The following is a 15,205-nucleotide window of genomic DNA, read 5'->3' as shown; positions in this document are numbered from 1 at the left end:
CCAAAATGACAACCGGTGTTGGTGTGTCTGCGTCCTCGTAACCTAGCGTTTCTGTAAAATAGCCCAAGTTGGGGTCCATTCACTCGACTAAAATTCCGTCAAGATGGTATCCCAGTATGACCGCAGTCTCATGACTGAAACAAATAGAAAATAAAAGATAGACTCAAATAGACATACATTTAGATAACATCATGCATACATTCAGACAGACAGATGGATAGACAGACTTGTAGTTAGATAGATTGATAGGGAGATAGAAAATTATAATTTCGAAAGATAAAAACACAAGGTACATTCTGAAATGAGATTTCACATCTAGTTAATAAAGTTATCATGCAGTTTCAAATTGAATTCTCTCTTTTTTTCGTAGCATAGAAAATCGGTGATACGTTATAGCGGTAGAAGCTATATTGCTGTTGATGATAGAGTTAGTGGTTTGTTTTACCAGTGAATTAGGTGAGGGGAACTTATATGGATCTGTATGATTGTGATAGTGAGTTAATAATTTATGTTAGGATGGTGATAACGACGATTAAAAGAGCTCTGGTCATGTTAGTGGTATTGGTATTGATACGAATAATCAGAGGAGGAACGTGTGTGTGTGTATGCGTGTGCGTGGAGCGAATCATATCTGCATTGGAAGTAGAAATGGAATATAAGAAAAGGAGAGAAAAGCGAGTTAGAGAAGAAAGAGAGGGTAAATGAGAGAGAGAGGGAGAGAGAGAGAGAGAGAAAGAAAGAAAGAAAGAAAGAAAGAAAGAAAGAAAGAAAGAAAGAAAGAAAGAAAGAAAGAGAGTGAGAGGTAGAGACAGAGAGGGCGAGAAAGATAAAGAGGGCGACAGAGCAGCAGAATCAGGTAGCCTAAGAATATCAGAAGTTAATATATGGAGACAATTAGAGAGATAAAGAAGAGTTATATCGCTGGTTGGTTGGTATATATATATATATATATATATATATATACACACACATATATATATATATATATATATACGCATATATAACATACACATATATAACATCCACATATGTATGCATTTGTGTAAATATGTGAGTTCTTGTGTATGTGCATGTGCGAAAGCGTATAAGTGTATATTTATATATAAATATACACACACACATATTTATATATATATATATTTATATATGTATGCCTGTGTGTGTGTACATATATATGTATATATATATACATATATATGTACGTATATATATATATATATATATATATATATATATATATATGTATGTATAAATAGTTATTTATATATATACATATGCATATATATATATGTATATATATGTACATATGTATATACGTAAATATATATATATATATTTATATATGTATGTACATGTATACACACGCACACACATTTATATATCAATACACACATACATACACGCACACATTCATAATACTTCCATGTCTATGTCTGTGCTTTTACATTCATAGACTCACGCACACTTTCATGGTCTCTCACTGTACATTTCTCCACTGCCTTCCCCCATCTCTTTTCCGTCTTACTTTTTCCCCATCTATCTCTCTGTCTCTCCCTCGCTCTATGTTTCTCTCTTTATCTATCTCTCTATCGCTCTCGGTATCTCTCACTCTCTCTCTATATATATAAATTTTTTTCACCTTTTTTTGTCAATACTGTAATAAATGTACATAAAGAAAAAAAAAGAAAAAAGTATGAAATTAAAGAGTTGTATTCAAAAGCGACAGCCAACAAAACACAGAAAATATAAGCAGAATATAAAAGAAAAAAGGAAAAAGCAATAAATAATGTTTTAATTAAATGAAGAATATAAAAAAGAGAAAGCTGAAGAGACAGAAATATCCACATAGGCTCGGAAAAAAATATAGGGCTGCATTGAAGGATTCAGATGGGTAATTTCCTTTTGTTGAGTTTGGCGACGAAAGGGGAAAGATAAAATAGAATAAGACGACGAAAGGCGATAACATACACATATATAAGTATGTGCCTGTGTATGCATATATATAGATACATACATACATACATACATACATACATATACATATATATATATATATATATATATATATATATATATATATATATATATGAATATATATATATATATATATATATATATATATATATATATATATATATATATATATATATATATATATATATATGAATATATATATATATATATATATATATATATATATATATATATGAATATATATATATATATATATATATATATATATATATATATATTCATATATATATATATATATATATATATGAATATATATATATATATATATATATATATATATATATATATATATATATATATATATATATATATATATATATATATATATATATATATATATGAATATATATATATATATATATATATATATATATATATATATATATATATTCATATATATATATATATATATATATATATATATATATATATATATATATATATATATATATATATATATATATATACGACATGTGTGTGTGTTTGTATGTACATATATAAGTATGTATATATACATATATAGACCTGGAGAGGAAGAAAGAAAATAGGGAGGGACAAAGAGTGAGATTTATAAATAAGCACACATACATGCTGACTGATATTTATATATATATATATATATATACACATACATATATATATGCATATATATGTATGCATATAGATATATATGTGTGTATAATTAAATATGCATACATATGTATATACATGCAATCATACATATACATACAAGCATACACATATACATGCATGCATACATACATACATGATGTACATACGAAAGCGACTGTGAGATATGACAAGCGCATGTTGTGTGCGGTGTAGTGAGTGAGCGTGGAGCATGGGTTTGGGGAGGTGTAGAGGTGTTGGTGGTGAGGTTAGGCGTAGGAATCAATAGCGAATCTGCACACGTTCCTTATCTACATTTGCCAGGACAAAAGTCTTGGGAGTCATCGTCGTCGTAGTCATCGTCGTTATCATCATCATCATTGCCGTCACTATTGCATTACATCTTGTTTATTGCTTCTCTTGTTCATTACATCATCTGCCGTCTGGGGCCAGCATCGGTACCAGCGTATTATTATTATCATTATTATTATTATTATCATTATCATTATTATTATTATTATTATTATTATTATTATTATTATTATTATTATTATTATTATTATTATTATTATTATTATTATTATTATTATCTTATTGCTTCTGACAGCTTTACGGTGAAGGATGTAAATACGTAAGGTGTAAGATATGACGCAACGCAACTTTATATTTTTATTTCAGCGTTTTTTTCTACTATTGCTGTTGTTGTTGCTGATGTTGTCTTGTTGTTGTTGATGATGATGAGGAGGATGATATTGCTGTGGTTGTTGCTGATGTTGTGTTGCTGTTGATTTTTCAAACTTTGAAACATTACTTTACAGCAATAGTTCTCAATACTTCTCACACTGGAAATCAAATAAAGTAATTACTAGCACATCTCGTATGGTAAAATATAGAATGTCTATATTTTAAAGTTAATGATTTAAAAAAAAAATAATAGAAATCTGTTACTTTGTTGTTATTTATCGTACATAACTCGTAAAACAAAATTATGAATAACATGTTTTTCAAGCGGGGTTAGCCAATAGTCTGGAATTTCTGAAGCCTTAAATTAATATTTTTAAAATCCGTGACGCATTTAGACACCCTTTGTGGTACGCTATGTTTTATAGCAATCATAGTAAGATCAATAGAAAAAATATTTATGAAATAACCAGTTTAACTCAGCGATTTAAAAAATAACCACTTAATATAATTTTTCATATTTTAGCAAAAGCTAGTAATTTGAGAGGGTGCGTTAGACAATCATATCGATCCAGTACATGACTAGTACTTTATGGTTTTGTGTGATTTTGAGTGATGAAAGGCAAGATTTGAACACAGAGCGTAAATATCTGGAAGAAATATCGCTAGACATTTTTTCCGACGTAGTAATAACTCTGACAGCTCATTGCCTTAAGTCAGTTTAAAAACATTTTCAGAACAACTTCCACTACAGCACTGTTGCTACTATCACAAATCATAATATTGCTGATGCTTTTAATAATGATAATCCTTTCCACTAAAAGCACAGGAACAAGGCCTGAAATGTTGATGTGGGTAGAGCTAGTCGATTACATCGACACCAGTGTTTCACTGGTATTTAATTTATCGACCCCAAAAGGAGGAAAAGCAAAGCCGACCTCGGTGGAATTTAAAATCAGACCGTAAACACCCACGAAATGTAGCTAAATATTTTGCCGTCGTGCTAACGATTCTGCCAGCTCGCCACCTTAATAATGATAATAATAATAATGATAATAATAATAATAATAATAATAATAATAATAATAATAATAATAATAATAATAATAATAATAATAATAATAATAATAATAATAATAATATTCAGACAAATACATAACAAAAACACCAGGACTTACAAATATATATAACATACAGAAAATTGCACTACTGGGTACTGCACACATTCTACGCAAAACACTTTCAATACAGTAAACATAAGAGCACCACAGCAAACCACAGCACATACCCAAGGCGCACAGAGCTGCGCTCGGTAGTGAAGTGAAAGTACGTTATAAAAATAAAACTACTGAATAATTATAATAATAATAATAATAATAATAATAATAATAATAATAATAATAATAATAATAATGCTGATGAGGATTATGATGATGATAATAATAATCCCTTCTATTATAGAGGCACAAGGCTTGAAATTTAGGGGCACTGGGTACTCAATTACATTGACCTCAGTGCTGAACTGGTACTTATTTCATCGATCCCAAATTAATGAAAGGCATCGATGAAATTTGAACTCAGAACATAAAGAGAGATTAGAATGCCTCTAAGCATTTTGCTCGGTGGGCTAAGCGTTCTACCAGCTTCCCGCCTTTTTTCTAATAATAATATTGTTTTCAAATTTTGGCATAATGCCATCAATTTCGGGGGAGAGGCTATGTCGATTAAATCGACCCCAATTCGCAACTGGTACTTATCTAATCAATCCTGAAAGGATGAAAGGCAAAGTTGTCCTCGGTGAAATTTGTACTCAGAACGTAAAGACGGACGAAATACCGTTAAGCATTTTGTTCGACGGGCTAACCGTTCTATCAGCTCCCCGCCTTTTTTCTAATAATAATATTGGTTTCAAATTTGTACACAAGTCCAGCAATTTCGGGGATTACATCGATCGCAGAGCTCAATGGGTACTTATTTTATTGAAAGGCTATGCAGACCTCGGCGGAATTTGAATTCAAAACGTAAGGAATGGGAATAAATATTCTAAGGCGTATTTGTTCCGGCGTTCTAACGTTTCTACTCTATTTCTTTTTTGAAGAAAGGAAACGTTTAATATATCTCTAAAGCCATGATCAATAACAGACAATAATGATAGTAATAATGGTGGCGGTGGCCGTGGTGGCCGTGGTGGTGGCGGCGGGGTAGCAGCGGTGGCGAAGGTGGTGGTAGCAGCAACGGTGGCGTCAACGGCATCGGCAGCAGTAGCAGTAGCAGTAGTGGTAGTAGTTATCTTTTATTATTGTCAGCATGCCCCATTCATTTATACAATAAAACTGCATGCAAAGATGTTACGAAATACGAAGAGATAAACGAAACAAAATTATGTAAAAACGAGGGGAGAGGAGGGTCAAGGGCGTTATGCCATGTATTAAGACATGCTAAAAAATGTTAAAGTTGCACTAAATAATTACAGAAAATAAATAGATGATTATAAAAAAGAAAAACAAGAAAACACGGATATAATTTTGAAAATGATATAATTTATGGAAACAAGAAAAACAAACAATTTAACCCCACCCATACTCACTTGGGAGAAACCCCGACTAGGTTGAGTCAGAGCACCTCATGACACTGCCCGCCTGCCACACGTCGATTTGGAACAACAATGGCGGCGGAGGCGGTGACGGCGGCGGCAGCGATGGTGATAATGTTTAATACTGCAATAACTTCGCCCATTTTGTTTTGCATGGAGTCTGGCTGATATAATGTTATTGAATGGGTTTCTTCATGTCTGACTGACTGATTTTTGTTGTTGTTGTTGTTGTTCTTGTTGTTGTTGTTGTTGGTGGTGGTGGTGGTGTTCAGCTCTAATTCAACCTTCATCGAGCAGACCTGAGATCAAAGTCGTTCAATCCACGATCTAATGGTCTTTTTGTATATCTAGGACTTCATTGTAAACTTCGTTTTCCATTAAAAAAAAAAAAAAGAGAGAGTGAATAAAAATGGTGCAGTCTGATTTGAGGGACATTCAGTTGCTCTTTCGTTCGTCTGAGTGGCGGATCGACAATCGTTATGGTTCGGTGCTTCTTTGAGGCTTGCTTAATAAGTATTTCGGTCACATTGACTTTCTCCTCGCATTTTTTTTTTTTCATTCCAACCTATTCTCCTTTCTGCATTTTACTGCCTTTTCTTCTTGTCAATATCATTCCATGCATATAGCCAACCTTCATACTTTTCCACACAATATGGCGTATTCTATGTGTCATTTCTTAATATTTCCAAACAAGAAGGAAAATATCTAAATGTACAATACAAGAGGTACTCATGGTTTGGATTGACATAAAGTCACAAAAACATTTCTTGTTAGTTTGCTCTCACTCAGCTTGGATATAACAAACTGTGTTCAAGTGCATTCCATCTTTGACCATTCTACCTTTCATTATTAGTATACAGAACTGCATTATGGCCTGTCCTCTTTTTATGAAGAAAAGGCTTTGGTTTGAGAGAATTTTACTGCTATTTCTATCATTTTGGGCGATCACGTTGAAGGATCCATGTGAGACCGTACCCGAGAATGGGAAGTTAACTTTGGTGCTTCCAACATGGTGTCATTGCTCATATTCAATTTTGTTGGAATATTGACAATCAATCTTTCCTTTCAAACTATGCAAATAGACTCTATGGAAACAGGTACAATAAATTTAGGTATTATGCATTTTTCGTATTTTTCTATCTGAATTTTAATCTCTGTATTTCTGATATCCTCATAACAGATGTTCGTATACGGCTGAATGGGTGACATGGCAATACTAGAGGTTTAATGACCCTTCAAAACGTGTTAAGTTTATGCTTGAGTCAAACAGATCTTCCTCGTATTTGTTGACATTTGAGTCTTTTACGTTCCATACTCTGCACGCCTTACCCGCTTTCGTCTGTATGATGACAAAAGGTTACTGTTTTTGAAAATATCTATATATCTATCTTCTCTTACATTTCTAATTTATATATATATATATATATATATATATATATATATATATATATATATATATATACACACATAAGTACACACACACACTATCATACAAATATTTATTTGTTTATATGGTAGGCTCAGCGCTGGTGACCTCCGCACTGGTGGCCTCGGCGCTGGAGGTGACACAGATGTATCTCCCCTCTAGCGATATAGACATGAGTACTTTTTGCACCAAAAGTCAATATGAGAATTTCTTTCATGGTATCTACCGCAGAATAGGTTGTTCTAACAGAACATCTACGTTTAAGTGGGGGAAAATATTACTTTTCTGCATTAATACTGCCTCTCTTGCTACACACACACACACACACACACACACACACACACACACACACACACACACACACACGCACGCACACACACACACACACACACACACACACAAACACACACACACATGCACACACACACAAACGCGCGAGCGCAACATACATCTAAGCATATAAACAAACAGGTACGTATGTGTGTCTGACGAAACAACTAAGACTCCTTGATATTCTTATACAGCTAAAACAGGGCGGTGTGCTGGCAGATTTGCTAATAGACTTGGCAAAATGCTTAGCAGCGTTTCGTCCATCTTTTCGTTCTGAAATCAAATTCCGCCGAGGTTGACTTTGCCTTTTATCCTTTCCGAGTCGATAAAATAAGCACCAGCTGAGTGTTGGGGGTCAATGTAATCGACCTACCCCACTTATCTGAGCTGGCCTTCTACCAAAAATTTGAAACCAATATATAGACATGACATAATTAGGCATTATACCATTTCAGACCATTTTTTAACTTTGATCTATTCAACTGCTCTGACGTTACACTACTATATGCGACTAAGTTAATCAATTAGTTAAATCATTTCTATTAGCTAATCTTTATTAATGTTTCTTTAAATCACTGTACTGTCGTGCTGCACATCTTGTCTTCTTCAGGCGATTCCATCATACAGCCTGTGAGAATGAAAGCAAAATTTGGCCTTATTGAGATTTGAACTCGGAGTGCAGAGGGCAGGAAGATATGCCATCCCACCACTCTAATAACGTTGTCAGTTCAGTCTTTCTATTACGTATGTTAATGTAGACTTACTATGTAATCTATGGTGATACAGTCTTACTATGTTACTTATCGCATAGATAAATAAATATCTATGAAGAAGTGTATTTAGCAGTTGAAGTAGCGAGGATTGGAGTAACTGTATACACTATATACTTCACGTAAAATTATATTTCTTTCAATCAATCTTAATATTATTTTCAGCAATGTTATTTCGCCGAAGTCGACTTTACCCTTCGTCCTCGGGGCCGATAAAATAAATACCAGTTGAGTACTGGGATTGATGAACTCGACTTACCCCCCACCCCCGAAATTGCCCGCGTCGTGCCAAAATTTGAAATTATTATCAGCAATGTCACTCTCATGACTGTCAGCAAGACAGCTAAGATTCAACATGACAATCTCGACATTATATCTCTACCTGCTAGAAATAGGAGCTAAAACTCCTTGATATTAATATGCACTGACAACTAAAGTGCTGAACTTGCTCATTAGATAATGCACAACTTGAAGTCTTTAATGCTAGATGGAATTCATTTGAGCAGAAAACTACTCACTCAAGGTTGACCTAGGTTTGGAGCAACCATAACAATAACTGCTTGTTTTTTTCATTTCATAATGATTAAAATCAGTTTTACACAGGGCTAAACGGTCGCCTGACTTGCTAGAAGTAGAAACCTAAACACCTTGAAGTTTGATTATACCATACTGCAAGGAAAAATCTGTGTGGTCAGTAGAGCTACTAGAAATAGCAACCGAATCTTCCTTAAAAACATCTTACAGTTTTTTTAAAAGATTACACTCTATAATGTTATCCTAGATATCCTACATTCGATACAATGTCTGACTAAAGACGCGACGTACAAAAATTGGAACGCCATTGACCTAGGATTGAGCAGCAACGCCATCACCACCAACAACAACATGAGTTTTGCTAAAGTATATCCATTCCAAATTATTCTGGAATAAATGTTTCTATAAATCGTATTACATAATAACTCAGTGATGTTATTATTTTACACAGTAGTATACAGACTGCAGACAGTGTCGGATTGGCAATGTAAGCACAGTAATATATAGTAAACATAATTAAATTGAATAAACATGACGGTACATTGTACACAGAGAAGACGAGAAGTGTATAGTCGTCAAAAATAAAATATTTACACATAGTTATACTGTATAAACATATCTTAGCGTGATTAAAAATATAAGAGAGAGAAAGAGAGGGAAAGAGAGATAATATGTGGGAGTGGAAGTGTGTATGTGATTGTGTGCGCGTGTGTATGCGTGCGTGTGTGTGTGTGTGTGTGTGTGTTAGTGTGTGTGTGTTTGTATTTGCAAGAACGTATTTGAGAGTGAAGAACAAGTCCTCATCAAGTAGTAAGATAAAACAATCACTGCCTGATTTTAGTGGGTTTCAGTTTCCCATAGCATAGTACGGTGGTAACGTGGGTGACGGTAACGGTTAAAAGAACATTACGATGGTCCCAATGACAACCCTAACATTCCCTGATAGCATAAATAGAGAAAGTGATACTGTCGAAAAGTCTCCGAAACCGTTATGATCTCCAGTCACCAGGCAGAGAAGGGAATATTCAAGATGTATGTTTATTATAGTACACATGGAAAACGAGCCTTGGCTATAATCTCCATGGTTATTTCAATGGCTTGATCTAGTGAAGTACCTGCTTACCGAAACAGCAGTTCAGTATTTCTAAAGCAGGAATTTTTCAACGTAATCCTCCTGTTGAGTCACTGTAATACTATGCATGACAATGCTGGACATTTTATTTACAGGTAGAATTTATTTTTAATGCACAAGGCTTGTACTGATTGTGGACTAGTACAGAAGTTTTAGATATTTGTCTCATTTGCCACGCAGTATAACCCAACCCATATGGACCAAACAAGATTAAACTGTAAACTAGAAAATTTAACAGTATTTCTTTACATTGACTCAATGTAAACATCATAACGTGGAACCAGTTATATCTAGTCGACCTTTGTAGAAGCCTGGTACTGTTTTATGAAGCATGAGCGATGAAAAACGAAATCATGATATGAAATTGGAATACAAGTAGAATGGATTAAGATTATTTTTCCAACCTTCCTTAATCCTAAAATCACCTAAGGTAAAAACACGAATGCTTGTAAACAAAATATCCAATCTGTACGAACTCAGATGTGTCAGTCATATCAGTCAACAAACGTAGTAATGGTGAAGTCCTCGCTACTGGAAATAGCGGACGAATTTCTATCAAATCACAACCTTCTACCTTATATAATGTAATCCTTCATGTGCAGAAAAGCTGTATTGCTATAACTGGAACATCTTCGTTAATAGTTTTGTTCGATCAAGGCTTGCTTGAGGACGAACAACACCAACGAGTGATTGTATTCATTATTATATTATTGTAAAGGCGATGGGCTGGCAAAATCGTTACAATGTCGGAGAAAATGTTTTCCAGTATTTGTTTCGGATATTTTTGTTCCGGGTTCAAATCTTCTGCGGTCAATTTTAACTTTCATCCCTTTGGCCTCTATACATTAAAGTTTCATAACTAGTGTCATTGGTATCGATTAAACCTCTTTCCACAAAATTGCAATGCCTGTGACTAATTTTAAAACAATTATTAAGCTACTCCACACACACAGACACACACACATTTATAAATATATATATATAAATAATTTTATAAAAAACATTTCAGTATCGGTTTCGGTCATTGAGACGTTTTAAACTGTAAGTATGGCAAACAATTAAGTTCTGGAAATGAAAAGTATTTAAAAGTATATTTGTATAGTATTCAAATACAAGGGGCATTTTTCTTGTTTCTGTCTGTCTCTGTCTCCTTTGGTTACTCTTGTGGCTTCGAGATTGTTGTGAATTCTTGGCAGAGAAGAAGAAGAAGAAGAAGAAGAAGAAGAAGAAGAAGAAGAAGAAGAAGAAGAAGAAGAAGAAGAAGAAGAAATAATGTGGGAGTGCTATGATATTAGTAGGATGTTAAATGGTCAAGTGCCGTTGAAGTGACTTGTTGTGGATGGTAGTAATATATATATATATACTTAGCAGTGCTCAAAAGACTGAAACTTACTGGGGATCATTACACAGGGTAAAGACGCAACTGTGAGGATAAGCAAATTAGGTAATCAAATATATTAAATATATTTGATGTGTCTAATTTTCTTATCCACACAATTGCATGTATACATACATACATACATACATACATGTTAAATAAAATGAAATAACAAAGACAAGGCTGTGCGGAATGTTCAGGACATTTATAAAGAGAAAGTTAGTCTTACAGCTGTTTCTGGGATATTAGGGATGTCACTTCATCAGAGACAATGTGAGATGGTTAAATATCAGGAAATATTAGAGTTCAAATACGAGGAGTTATTTTAGAAAGGAAGCAAATAAGGAGTATATAGGGAATAGGAGAATAAATGTAGAAATAAAAGGAAATTGTACAAAGATGTTATAGTTGCAGTTCCATTATCCAAGGAAAGTGGTGTGTGGAAGTGGTAGAAATTCTTCCTGTCCGTGGTATGTAAATTCCAATAGAAATTCATATTTTGTCATCCCAAATGGAAAGTGTGGAGACGTATATTCTATGTGCTGTTCATATGAATAAAAATTTGAGTATTTATTGGTAGTCTGGTAGTATATATAGTATGGTAGTATATATAATATGGTAGTATAGAGAATGTATTGGTAGTATGGTAGTATATATAGTATAGTAGTATATATAGTAGTATATATATATACAGCGAATGTGGTAGACAGTCTGGCGAAAGCTTGTATGGAGAGTGAACAATCGCAGCGTGTCGGTTTCGATTTTCTTGAGTAGCCATTCCATTTCACTCAAAACGGCGGTGCATCAGCATGGCCGCAGCTCTGAGCTGAAACTACAGATAAATAAATATATATATATATATATATAGTAATAGCAGTAACAATAAGACAAGTGAAAGATAGGAGATAAATACGGGTTATCTAAATTAAGATACACCATTAGTTACGAGGTACAAAAGCTGCTAAATTAGTTAGAGCGACGGGGAGAAGCACGAATGGAAGCAAGTTGACACAGCGTATTGCCGAACGCGTCTCTACAAATCAATCAAATAATTTTTGTTTAAGTGCAGTCACGGATATTTGTATAAAGCAGTAGCATCATCCTACTTATAGGAACGCCACTTCATTATTGGTCTTGTTCGAATTTATTGATGAAGTTATCGATGATCAATATATGATAAGAACTGAAGAATAAGCTCACCTTAAATTGTCAACATTTCGAGATGAAATGTTGACAATTATATATATTTGAAGTCACAAGGGAATCGTTAACATTTTCCATTGAAATCATTCAACTATCTGAGATAACATTTTCTTTTCGCCACAGGTCAACTCTAATATAACAGATATGATTAAAGGCATTCCAGCCGTGGCCATCGCGTCTTTTTAAGCATAAGTACGACTGCTTTACCTAATATGCCCTTTACTTATCGAAGACAGTAAGGTGTGATTTGAGAAAGATGCATCTTCTATTTGTTCGAGGTTGAGAGATCATATAGAAAGTCATTTCTTTGCTTCCAGTCTTCAGGATTGTTGTCGCTACTTTACTCCATGGCACTCCCGATCGATTTTATCTATAAGAGCATTAAGTCATGACCATCGTGCTTTTATTTTTAACTTAAACCCTGGGATATACCGAAGGATTTCATTTTTAAGGCAATAGGTTTTTGTTATGATGGAGAGTTGATTACTATTTCCATCTGGCCTAGCGACTACGTAAAGGTCGCTATACCACACTTTGGAAATGCACACTAGTCTGTATCTGAAGTTTGAGGTATCGATTGCTAACTACATGCATTTGTCAAACTATAAATTACACTTGTTTTCCAGCATTAAAGAATTGTTATTGCTGCTTCTAAGACTCACACTATATCTGGTCAAACGTTCCAGTTATGACCATCCTGCATTTTTATATTCAACGCTATATGGTCTAATGTGTCCTTCCATAAGATAACATTGAGTGGTTTGAAGAAGACTTGGATGCTAATTCTTTGAGATCGAATTAGTTTTTAGTTTTAAAGCGTAATACTCAAATACAGGCAGCTACGTTTATTAGCATTCATTATCTTCCTTAATGTGCAGAATGTTATTTTAAGAATTATGGTTTATATTTGAGGAGGCTACACTTTCTACATCCCTTTGATCGGAGCGATTCATATGATAAGAAAATATGACAGACAAAATATCTGTCTAAAGTAATTGACTCAAAAGTTACCGGATGCGCCCTCTGTAAATTGAGGTTGCTTTCACTGCTGTTGCTGTTGTTGTTGCGACTGTAGTTGTTGCTTTCGAATTAAATTCCATTCCAGTCTTTATGCGATATCTTGGCAATTCCGGATTTAATCTTACCTATAATGAAATAGATAACCGTAACCATTACACTCTTAATGTGAGACTGTATGTCTGGGGACGGAATGGACCCCGAGTTATTTCTTATTAACAGAATCGGTGATCAGGTTTTATAGAAGCTGATTTCATAGAACTGACCGTTGCATCTTTAATTATAGGATGCTGATTAATGTTGAGTAGGCAAGCATTGTAGTAAGAATTGAAGGTGTAACCAATAGGGAGAAGGGGGAGGGGGAGGAAGGTGGTGGTGATAATGATGGTGGTAATTATGATGATGATGAAGGAGAAAAAAAGATGAAGTAAAGGAAGATGAGAAAGAACAAGTGCAAGGAAAGCTGGTTATGATGTCCGTGTCGACGAAAACGGCAATTGATGATAAGCTTAATAACAGTGTTAACGATATAAATAATGACGATGATAACCAGGATGGCGATGACAACGACGATGATGGTGATGATGTCGATGATAATGATGAAGAGGATGATGACGGTCACGCCAAATGATGATGATGATGATGATGATGACGACGACGATGAGGATGGTGATGATGATCATCATCACAAGAATAATATTAATAATAATAACAATAATAATATTAACGATGATTATGGTGATGATGAGGACATAGTAGAGGATGAAGATGGGTGAGGGGGTGTAGGTACATTATGTTACATTTGATCTCAACAGTTTTCCTTTGTGGAAATCCGGCAACATTATTCTGATGAAGGTCCATTCTTAAGATTGATGGGTGCTATTTTCTGTCTTCAGAAGTCTAATAATTAATTCCCACCACACGCACGCCCGCATACGCCTGCACACACACACACACACGTATCCTCTCTCCCCATTCTCTCGCATCTACCCCCACCACCACCACCGCCAGTAACAACAATAACAATAACAACAATCAGTTCGGAACATTAATTCAAAAGCGAAGATACACCAGCCGATATGTGTCTCCAAGTTTATATAACAGCCAAGCATGAATGCTAGCCATTTACATCTTACAGATGGACTGATGCACATGGCTTCCTCGGCAATCAACATTTGCAAAAGTATAGAGTCTAATTCTCTTCGAAACTATTCCAGCTGTATGATGATGGGAAAGCAGCTAAACCGGCAATGAATCTAAATCTTGATAAGAAGTAAAAGCAGAACAAAAACAACAATAACAGCAACAACAATAACAGCAACAACAACAACAGCAGCAACCTCGGCAGTAGCTCTCCTCGCAGTAGTGATATCAGACAACAACTAACGCATCATCGACAATCATAGTTACAACAACAACGACGACAACATCATTAACAACAACAACAACAGTGGCAACCTCCGCAGCAGCATTATTCACGGCAGTGATATCAGACAAC

The sequence above is a fragment of the Octopus bimaculoides genome, chromosome 5, assembly GCF_046866305.1.
Source record: "Octopus bimaculoides isolate indiv1 chromosome 5, ASM4686630v1, whole genome shotgun sequence".
Lineage (NCBI taxonomy): Eukaryota > Metazoa > Mollusca > Cephalopoda > Octopoda > Octopodidae > Octopus > Octopus bimaculoides.
This window is presented reverse-complemented; position numbering follows the sequence as displayed.